Below are 10470 nucleotides of genomic sequence, written 5' to 3' on the forward strand. Positions count from 1 at the left end.
TTTTGGATTTTAAAATATTCCCATTTTTTTTTAATATCCTGAGTTACAAAACATAAATCCTCTGCTAGCTTAATTATGATTCCTTTGACAAAAATCATCTTGTGTTTGCGGTCTTTCTTCATAGGAAACTCTTTATGAAGCTTCGGAATTGTTCAATTTTTACACGTAGTCTGTAGATCTCCTTCACTACCAACACCAACAACCTAGCTTGAGGTTTCATTCAGCTCAAGAAAATTACTTATTTTGTATTTTCTTTTCTCCATTTCCTTCAATCTTCCTACAACTCTTATTAGAGAGATTGTCCAACTTGCAATATTGTCCTAATGTTCTCATCTCCTTATCTTTTCATGGAATATTATGAGACAATCTGTTGACCAAATCAAGATTCAATCTTTGGATATGTTTCTCCTAATATTAAGTCTGTTCAGGTTTATTTTATGGTCTGTTTTCTTTATTATTATTATTATTATTATTATCTGTTTCTTTTTTAATTTTACCCACCAGGTTTTTAATTTTCAGTGCTCTAAGTGTTTCATTTTTATATAACAAGTAACTTCTTATAACACCCTCTCAGTAATCTCAGTGGATTTGAATTACATGTGTTTATCTTTTATTTCTCTAATAATTACTCTTATTCTGTATATTAATTTTTCTATGCTTTTTAAAATATTTTATTTCTTTTAGGGGGGGAGGGGCAAAGGGAGAGGGAAAGAATCTCAAACAGACTCTGCCCTGAGCACAGAGCTCAGTCAGGGCCTGGATCTCACAACCCTAAATGAGATCATGACCTGAGCCGAAGCCAAGATCAGACACTTAACTTACTGAGCCACCCAGGGGCTCTAACTGTGCTCTTTCTGTGATTGATTCTCTTTCATGATTCTAATTTCCTCAAATACTTGATTCTTTGTTGTGGTGCCATGTTTAAAACTGAAGGTCTTTATTGATCAGTACTAGTAGATCACATGAAATTCCCTCTTCAGTCTCAGTGAGAGCTACATTTGTTATAGGTATCTTGGCCCCCTTTCTCGTGGTTGTAAACTTGGGGTCAAGCACCTAATATGGGACCAAGTGAATAGTCTTCAGGGAGTCAGATTACCTGGTTTAGGAAGTGAAGGAGTCTCAGTCTTCTGTGGTAGCTATTATTTCACTCTGAGCCTAACACCTCTCTACTCCCACACATCTCAGAAAGTGATCTGGGTCAGAATTTCCTCTTTCATTTGAAAAGCTGTGCTGAATACTTTAACATCAAGATACTGGAGAATTAAACCACTGTAGATATATTGCCTTTTAATTCCTCAAACTAATGAGTATAATTCTAACTTATTGCTGATTTTATTTATTTATTTTTACATGAGGATATGTTTATAAAGCAAAAAAAAAAATGACAATAGTAATATTTTATTTGCAAATATTTATAGTTTTGCCTTGATTTAATTTCACAATTTTACTAATTTGAGGGAAATTTTTATCTATAATGATCTGGGATGATATATATGTCATAGAAATTATGGGTTTCTTGAAAGCCTGAAACCCTGAAATGCTATAAATGTTGTATTTTGTAACTACTAAATAAATAATCCTAGAAAATATATCAAAGAGCTGTTATTACACTTGGGATGTTTATTTTTGCTTGAAGTATATGTTAACTTTTTTGAAATTAGACTCTTAATTTTTTTATTTCATATGTCCTGCATTTGTCTATATGTCTACATCTATATCTATCTATCTATACATATAATTGTTACTTTTCCCCAAAATGATAACCTTATGGAATGATGAATAATAAAATGTGCATTCATATCCTATTTTGAGTCTTGATAGGGAATATGTTTTATTAATTTTAAAAGCATTAATCATCATTTACTCTGTCAGTTAAGGACACAACTCTCGATAACCATATTTCATTTTTTCCTTTCATTATTTTATCTTAATTCATCGACCTGACTCTTAAATTATTTATATCTTTCATTTCTATTTTACAAAGGATTTAATTAAAATGTCTTAGTATTCATAAAGTAAGTTTTTTCTTAATAATCATCATGTGGTTAACTTTTGAGTTAATGACATTTCCCTAATCTGGAATACTTTGGAATATTTAGCATGTTTTTTAACAGCAAAGAATTGAAATGAACAAAACTGCGGAACTTTCAGCCAATAACTAAGGAAAATATTTTTTATTTAAGATTTATTTATTTATTTTAGAGAAAGAGAGAGAGAGCCTGGAGGTGTTAGAAAAGGGCAGGAGAAAGAAAATTCCAAGCAGACTTTTGGCTCAGCACAGAGCCTGATGCAGGATTTAGTCTCATGATCCTGAGATCATGACCTGAGCCGAAATTAAGAGTCAGAGCCTCAAGCAACTGACTACCCAAGCACCTCAGTGATAATCTTTAATATGAATTATATGGGTCACTATGTTGCTACCTCACTAATATGCTTCATAACTTTTTACACGGGATTTATTGCTACAGCTTTGTATTCTTACATAATGTCTATAATTATTGTGTTATAGGCAAAACAACTTTAAGTCTTTTTCAATATTCTTATCAGTCTGTTGAATTAAGGGGTATATTTATTTTAAAAGACTACATGGGATCTTTTAAATTAATGACTTTATAGCCTTTTCAATAAAAAGATTATATGGAGTCTTTTTAATTAATAACATAGTTTTGGAAAACTTAGCTTCTTAATTATAGTTTAAGTTCTATGCTTTTGGAATTTTTTCTCTTTCACTTAGTTTTCCAAACTTTGCCTTTTGCAACAACTTTTCTACCCCATTTACAAATAAATGACCCACTATAAGAAAAATTTTTGATAGTTTTACAAGAAAAAGCAACATAGTAAATAATTTTTTCCTGGTTTAGTAGCTAATACAAAAAAAAAAAAAAAAAGTAAAGGGTCTAGGACTCCATCTGACATTCCTAAGTATAGGCTTCAAATACAGTTAATTCATCATGTACATTGTTTGATTTCCCATAACTTTATACTTAAACTTTTACTTCTTTAAATGATTGTCTTATACAGCACTATGCAAAACTTGGGAGGCTTTTTAAAATACTGAATTTAGACTGAAATAATTATCAGCACCATGCACAAGTGGGTCAAGCTTGGAAGAGAAAAATTGCACTGCCAGCTTTGAGTAGGACCCAAGAGGCAAGGCACAGAGCCCATGATGTGGATCAGGCTTGTTTGATTATTTTCAATGAAGCTCCTCAGCTATTGTGACCTAAATCTCTACTTAGGTTGCTTGTTTTCCTTGGTTCATTGTTTTAAATGTGCTGAGTTGTTTAAGATAAGTCCTAGACAAATATTAAAACATCCATGAGTTTGTCTTACCTTTGGTAGCTCCCCGAGTCCCTTCTGTACAGAAGGCAAATGTATTAGTCAGTCTTCTTCATGTCTTAAATAACCATGAAAAATTGCTGTGCTACCCCAAGTGATTAAAATTACTTATTTATGTAAAGTAAGTTTACAACGCCACTTGTAAACTTATGCTGGGCTAATTAAACATATCTCCTTGGATTTTAGAACTGGTTTGCCAACAAACTATGGCCAGTTGCTGGTGGAGAGTAGAGATTTAAGGTCAAAGCTACCACAGAGTATGCCCCCTAATCAACATGAGGATTTCTATTTTTTCTTTTCCCTTCCTTTTTCTCTCAGACAATCCAATTGAGGACTCTTAGCTAAAGGCTAAGTCCTAGAACGCAGGAAAAATAAAGATTAGTAAAAATATATATGATCTTAAAGCTATTTTGAAAATCAAATTCATTTAAAAGGCTCTCAATAAAAAATATTTCAAGGTTATATGATTTCATTGTTAAATTCTATCAAACTTCTAAGAAACAGTATCAATTCAAAAATTTTTCTTACAGAAACGTAAGAGGAGGAAATATTTTTCAACCTGTTTTTATGAAGCCAAAACAACTAATACACCAAAATCTCACAAAGATATTACAAGATAAGAAAATTAGAGACCAATGTCCCTCAGGGACATGGATACAAAACTTGTAGACAACATATAGCAAATGGAATCCAGAAATACATAAAAATATAAGACATAATGACCAGGTGGATTTACACTAGGAATGCAAGGTTGGTTTAACATTAAAGAAACAACATAAGAGATGAATAAAAGTGGCATAATAAAATTCAGAAAATGGCATAATTATTTTCTTTATTTTTTAAAAAATATTTATTTGTCAAAAAGAGAAAGAGAGCACAAACAGAGGGTGAAGCAGGCTCCCCATTGAGCAGGAAGCCCAATGTAGGACTCTGTCCCAGGACTAGGGGATCATGACCTGAGTTGAAGGCAGATGCTTAACCCACTGAGCCACTCAGTTGTCTCTGGCATAATTATTTTTTTTTAAGATTTTATTTATTTATTTGAGAGAGAGTGTGTGTGATAGAGCATGAGAGGGGAGAAGGTCAGAGGGAGAACAGACTCCCTGCAGAGCTGGGAGTCCAACACAGGGCTCAATCCTGGGACTTTGGGATCATGACCTGAGCTGAAGGCAGTGGCTTAACCAACTGAGACACCCAGGCATCCCAAGACATAATTATTTTTAAAATATAGACCCAAACTTCTTCAGAAAACCTAGAGTCAGCACCTGACTTAATTATAAAATATTGGAACTTTTTTTTTTTTTATTTAAAATTTTTTATTTTTTTATAAACATATATTTTTATCCCCAGGGGTACAGGTCTGTGAATCACCAGGTTTACACACTTCACGGCATTCACCAAAGCACATACCCTCCCCAATGTCCATAATCCCACCCTCTTCTCCCAAACCCCCTCCCCCCAGCAAACCTCAGTTTGTTTTGTGAGATTAAGAGTCACTTATGGTTTGTCTCCCTCCCAATCCCATCTTGTTTCTTTTATTCTTCTCCTACCCACTTAAGCCTCCATGTTGCATCACCACTTCCTCATATCAGGGAGATCATATGATAGTTGTCTTTCTCTGCTTGACTTATTTCGCTAAGCATGATTCGCTCTAGTAAAATATTGGAACTTTATCTCTTACAGTAACAAGGTAAGAATATCCACTCTAATCATTTCTAATCAGCACCATACTGGAGGTTCTAGCCAAGGCAATAAACAAGAAAATGAAATAATAGTTATAAATATTGAGGAAGAAAAAGTAAAATTGTTTTTATTCACATACAACAGCATTGTTTAAATAGAAAATCCTAACAAATCTAAAAATAATCTACTAGAATTTAAAGTGAATTTAGCAATGTAGTAAGATGTCTATTTTTACCTTTCTGTTTTAAAGTGGATTTGATGTACCACCAAGCCATTGACACTCCCAGTTTAACTTACCATGCTCTCATGCTCTCTCTCTCTCTCTCTCTCTATATATATATATATATATATATTTTAAATGTTTACTCTGTTTTATGAAAATATAAAATTTCACAAAGGCTGAGATCTGTTATCTGTTTGCTTCACTAATGTGTCATCAGTACGTGGTAAGTGGTAAACACATTCAATAAATACCTGTTGAATTTCAATGACTTGTATTTATGATAAATAATAAAAAGGAATAGTTTTGTCTTTACAAAAAGAATTTAACTGGTGAGTGAATCATTGCAACTCCAATGATCTTGCTCTTCTTTTGCTATGAATCAGTTTTACAAAGGCTTCAAAGTTATAGATGTTACCTTGAATCTGGCCTATGTAGTTAGAGCTTTCTTGATCTTTTTTCTTTTAAACACAGAGTACTTGTATTGTTTCACAAGAGTGCTGAACAGTTGTCACAGGGAAAAAAACACCCTCAAAATATTTCTCCTTAGAATGATCTTGTATTTTAGTCCCTATATAGTTTCAATTAGTTTTACCCATATTTTCTGATTCATTTCTTTTTGCAGTTTAACAAGTCTCCTTAAGTATTACTGAGTTAAACTCTTTTAAAAGAAATAATACTCAAATGAATCTATCATTTCCTGAGTGGTCATGGATATATTGAATTGTTTAAATAGAAGATCTTGATCATTTCTGAGAATCTATTTAAAAGCGAATGTATTGTGTGTGTGTGTGTGTGTGTGTGTGTGTGTACACTTAATTAAAGTACTTTCACTTTTAAGTCAAGTTCACAAAAAAATCCACAGCTTTGCCATAATGAATTAAGTAATTTATGATTTAACTTAAGTCTTATTTTTTAATTTCAGAGATAGCTTCTGAATGATTTTTTTTTTTTGGCATTCACAGTGAAGAGTCAGAGTGACTACCAATAATTACAAAACCCTACAACACAGAGTTGAAGGAACTCAGCCTTATTGTAAAGAACTTTTTTATAGAAATAAATGTTTGAGAATGACAGACTTTTCCAGATGCATATATTGCTTGAGATTGGAAAGACAGTGATAAAGAAAGTTATTTGAGTCTTGTCAGAGTGATGAATTTGGACAATAAAGGAAAAAATATAAAAATTGACATGGGAAATATTTGGAAAGTTTCGGTAATATGGTTACAGATGCCTGTTGGTGAACTTCACGGCACCACAGAAAAAGCCATTTTTCCATGCAAGGCAAATTTGTCATATTAAAAATAGTTCACCTATCTCATATAAAATAAATTTCTTTCCAACAGACTTGACACTTCCAAAGCCCCTTGCTAGTTAGTCCCTTTGTACTAAAATGTTCACATACTAAATGGCTTATAATTTGAAGGGCACTACCTACCTAAAATGATGGATCCCTCGTTTACTTGGTAAATTTATGAAGCTAACTCAAGTTACTTTGGCAATGCAATACTTAAGTTCTAGAATTATTTGTTTCATCATATTTTATCAGACATATAAAGTAATTTTCTCTAGAAATTTCCAAAAGTGATTTGCTATACTCTTAATTTTAAATTGTTTTCATTCATACATACACACATTCCCAGAAGCCAAGCATAGGCTAAAGTTTTGTTTTTAAACCAATGTAAAACAATTTTCACTACAGAAATTTACCAGTACGCCAGTGAGGTTTGAGGGGAAAATTTACCATACTTAATAAAGTATTTGAAAATATAAGAAGGGAAAGAATGTTTATCAACTTTGTATACATACATATAAAATACTTAACATATGTCTATAAATCTGATAGCTCCCTTTTCATATTGGTGTGCTTGCTCATTATCTAATCTTTCAGGCTTTATTGTCTATATTGCCATCCATTTACTTGACAGTAAAAATCAGATGCTATTAAAATTTGCTTGTGATTCACACTGTTATTTATACGATAGTCTTTCCTCTACCCCATGAGGGCTATGTACGTTCCTTTCATTTATATTGTGTAATTTGTTCAAAGAACATAAGTTTCAAGTCTATTTCTCCTTAATTGAAAATACATCTTTCCTAGGCAGATATTTTACAAAAGTAGTGTGAGTGGTTTTTCACTAGGCCTATTACCTTTCACTGAAACGTTGTCAGAATCTGCCACTGAGATCATAAACCATGGAACTGTATGATGTAGTTCTACATTATCATTTTAGGAATCCCACAGACTTGGTGGGTGAAGGGGAAGGAACTAGTAGAACAACCTCTCCCAGGAGAGAAAGCATCGCTATATATGATTTCTGGCCTGTATTTGTTGAAACTGCTTAGTCAGTGACCAATTTTTCATTTTTTTTTTTTTTAAGATTTTATTTTATTTGACAGAGAGAGAGATCACAAGTAGGCAGAGAGGCAGGCAGAGAGAGGAGGAAGCAGGCTCCCTGCTGAGCAGAGAGCCCGATGTGGGACTCGATCCCAGGACCCTGAGATCATGACCTGAGCCGAGGACAGCGGCTTAATCCACTGAGCCACCCAGGCGCCCCCAATTTTTCATTTTTAATTTTCAATGTAGCCTGGAGTCTATTCTAGGCCCCACCATGTCTGAGAATGGCATTCTCCCCAGTGGTTACCCCTTTAACCAGAGACTGCCTGCTCCATTAAGAGAGATTATGTGCCATTGGGAAAAATTTAAATATGTTCATCCAAAGTGGGAAAACCTCATTTGAAAGCAACCTGTGCAACCCAAGGACTTTGGTTTAATGGAGTTACTCTTGGCTTTTAATCCCAGGTACAGATCCCACTAAGTGTTTTTAACACCCACTGGAAAGGGAGGTTCAAGCAAAAAATCCCTCATCTTAATTCAGTCAGAACTCCAGTCCATGAGCCTCCAAAGTTATAGGATAATTGGTAAATTCTGCAAATGCTTTTACCTAAATTCCATGAAGTTCATTTATCCCAGTGTTTTATTCATTGAGTGATTTAGTAAAATAGTAATTATTAATTGAATAATTCTATGTTCTAGGTTATCTTCTTGACACAGGAGATCAGTAGTGAGCAAAAGAGACCAAATCCTTGCTTTTAAGTAGTTGCTTTCTAATAGAAATATTGACCTACTTTCTCAGGAAGGGGAGTTATGAGTCAACTCTAAATTACACCTTTTAATCTAGCCCCAACTGTCCCATATCTAATTGTAAATCCTTAATAATATTTATGTTCATGATGTTTTTAAATTTTTATAGAGCTATTGTAAGGTTTCCTTTGTGTTTGAAACTTTGGTCCTTTAAACAGTTTTTGGAGGATTACTCTGGAAGAATGGGCTTCCACTTTCCCAGAAAGGAAAACAAGTATCATTTGAACTTAATAACTTGAGTAGGGTATGTAGAGTCATAATTTTCGTACCTAACTGGGTCAGAAAAAATAAGATTACCTTTCTCATCATAAACATATTCTAATTCTGTTTCTTTCCTTTTCCTATAGCTCTTTCCTTCTTCCCATTGAGTGGCAAATTCTTAGCACAGATCAGGATTGTTGCTATAAGAAAATAAGAAAAGGAAATATTGGGGCTTAATGGTTTGAACAGAAAAAATATAACGTATATTTTTTACAAAACATACACAAACCCATATATAAGAATATGAATTCATTTTATTGACAAATATATCAACTGCATGCTTATGCTAATTTATTGGATCAAATATATGGCAACACTGCTATGAAAAAACCAGTGCCAATACAATGTATGAGACATTCACGTCCAAAAATAGCACTGATAATTATTGGCCAAGTAAATGTAACCATCAAAAACAGAAACTATCCAGAAATATATAGAAATTAGCTCCATAGGGAGAAAAGGAAAACAAACACCCAGGCTGCCAATGTCCACTTTATGGGTCCATAACAGTGACAGTGTTGAAATCTTCTGGAAATTAAAGCTGTATTATATTGAATTTTTTATACAAGTCTCAGAGTATTCTTGGCTTCTGGATAGACTACAAACAAAATGCAGTGGAAAAATAAACCCGTCTCTTTTCTTTCTTAGGTAGGGAAAAACCTAGTTCTTAGGTGGGGGAAAACCTAGTCCTTACTGCATGCTTCTTCCCTGCGTGCATACTTCAGTGCTCACACTGGACTTCACTTCTGACACTTCTGGTCACCAAATGTATGGACATTTTCCCCACAACAAGCAATTCTCTGTGACACCAGTAGGGTGTCTGAGAATATAACTCAATTCCAACGTGCTCTACTTGGAGATAGCATCAGATTCCACATGTTTAAGGGCTCAGTCCAAGACTTTCCTCCTGTCCCCTCCTATGAGATACCAGGCACAAGTCCAGATTGTCACTTGTGTTTCTGACCACCTGGCTATAGATTGGAAGTTCCAAAAACCCCCACTTTGGGTTGGATTAATTTGCTAGAGCATCTCACAGAACTCAGGGAAAGACTTGTTTACTTGTACAAGTTTACTAAAGGATTTGATAAAGAATACAGATGAGTAAGAAAAAGAAGAGATGCATATGGTAAATCGGGGAGGGTACTAACACAGGAGCTTCTGACCCAGTGGAGCTGGGATGTGTCACCTGCCAGGTATTGAAGTATGTGCCAAACTGGAAGCTCTCTGAACCCTATGCTATTGGGATTTTATGGAGGCTTCCCCAAATAGACATGGTAATTCTAACTCCGTTTTCAGGCTCTCCCCCTTCTCTGGAGAAGTGGGGTGGGGCTACTGAAAAATTCCAAGCTTCTAATCAAAACTTGGTCTTCTGGTGACCAGCTCCACCCAGGATCCCTCTAGGAAATTAAAGCTGAAATAGGAAATAAAACCCTCACCCAGGGTTGCCTCAATAGAACAAAAGATGCTCCCACCACTCTTATCACTTAGGAATTGACCAGGGTTTTAGGAGCCCGGTGCGAGGAACCAGGGACTGGGGGCAGAGACCAATATACACATTTTCTGTTATTCATACAAAACCATTTCCAATATGAAAATTTACTCATGTTAACAAAATGTAATAGTGTTGCCCCCTTTTTTCATTTAATTTCGTTTCGTGGTCAGAATTTGGCACAGGGAGAGGAGGCATACTACTAGCCGCTTGTCAGAGACAGAGAGGTAAAATCTTCCCAATGTGGGATAGATAGCATCAATAAGGAAGTACGAGCATAGCCAAACTTCACAAAACAGCAGAACAGAAAGAAATAGTAAATGGAAAAACAAT

General features: G+C 34.4%; 1 long non-coding RNA gene across 1 annotated transcript in view; it reads left to right on the forward strand.

Moving 5' to 3' along the window:
* Positions 1 to 6242, forward strand: part of LOC309846498 — a 29715-nt gene extending 23473 nt beyond the window's left edge. Inside the window, exons 3-4 of the long non-coding RNA XR_014301963.1 lie at positions 125 to 213; positions 6208 to 6242. This is a non-coding gene — a long non-coding RNA (uncharacterized lncRNA). The remainder of the gene's footprint in view (positions 1 to 124; positions 214 to 6207) is intronic.
* The last annotated feature ends 4228 nt before the right edge of the window (positions 6243 to 10470 follow it).

Source organism: Mustela nivalis, assembly GCF_964662115.1.
Source record: "Mustela nivalis genome assembly, chromosome: 13".
In the NCBI taxonomy this organism is placed as follows: Eukaryota; Metazoa; Chordata; class Mammalia; order Carnivora; family Mustelidae; genus Mustela; species Mustela nivalis.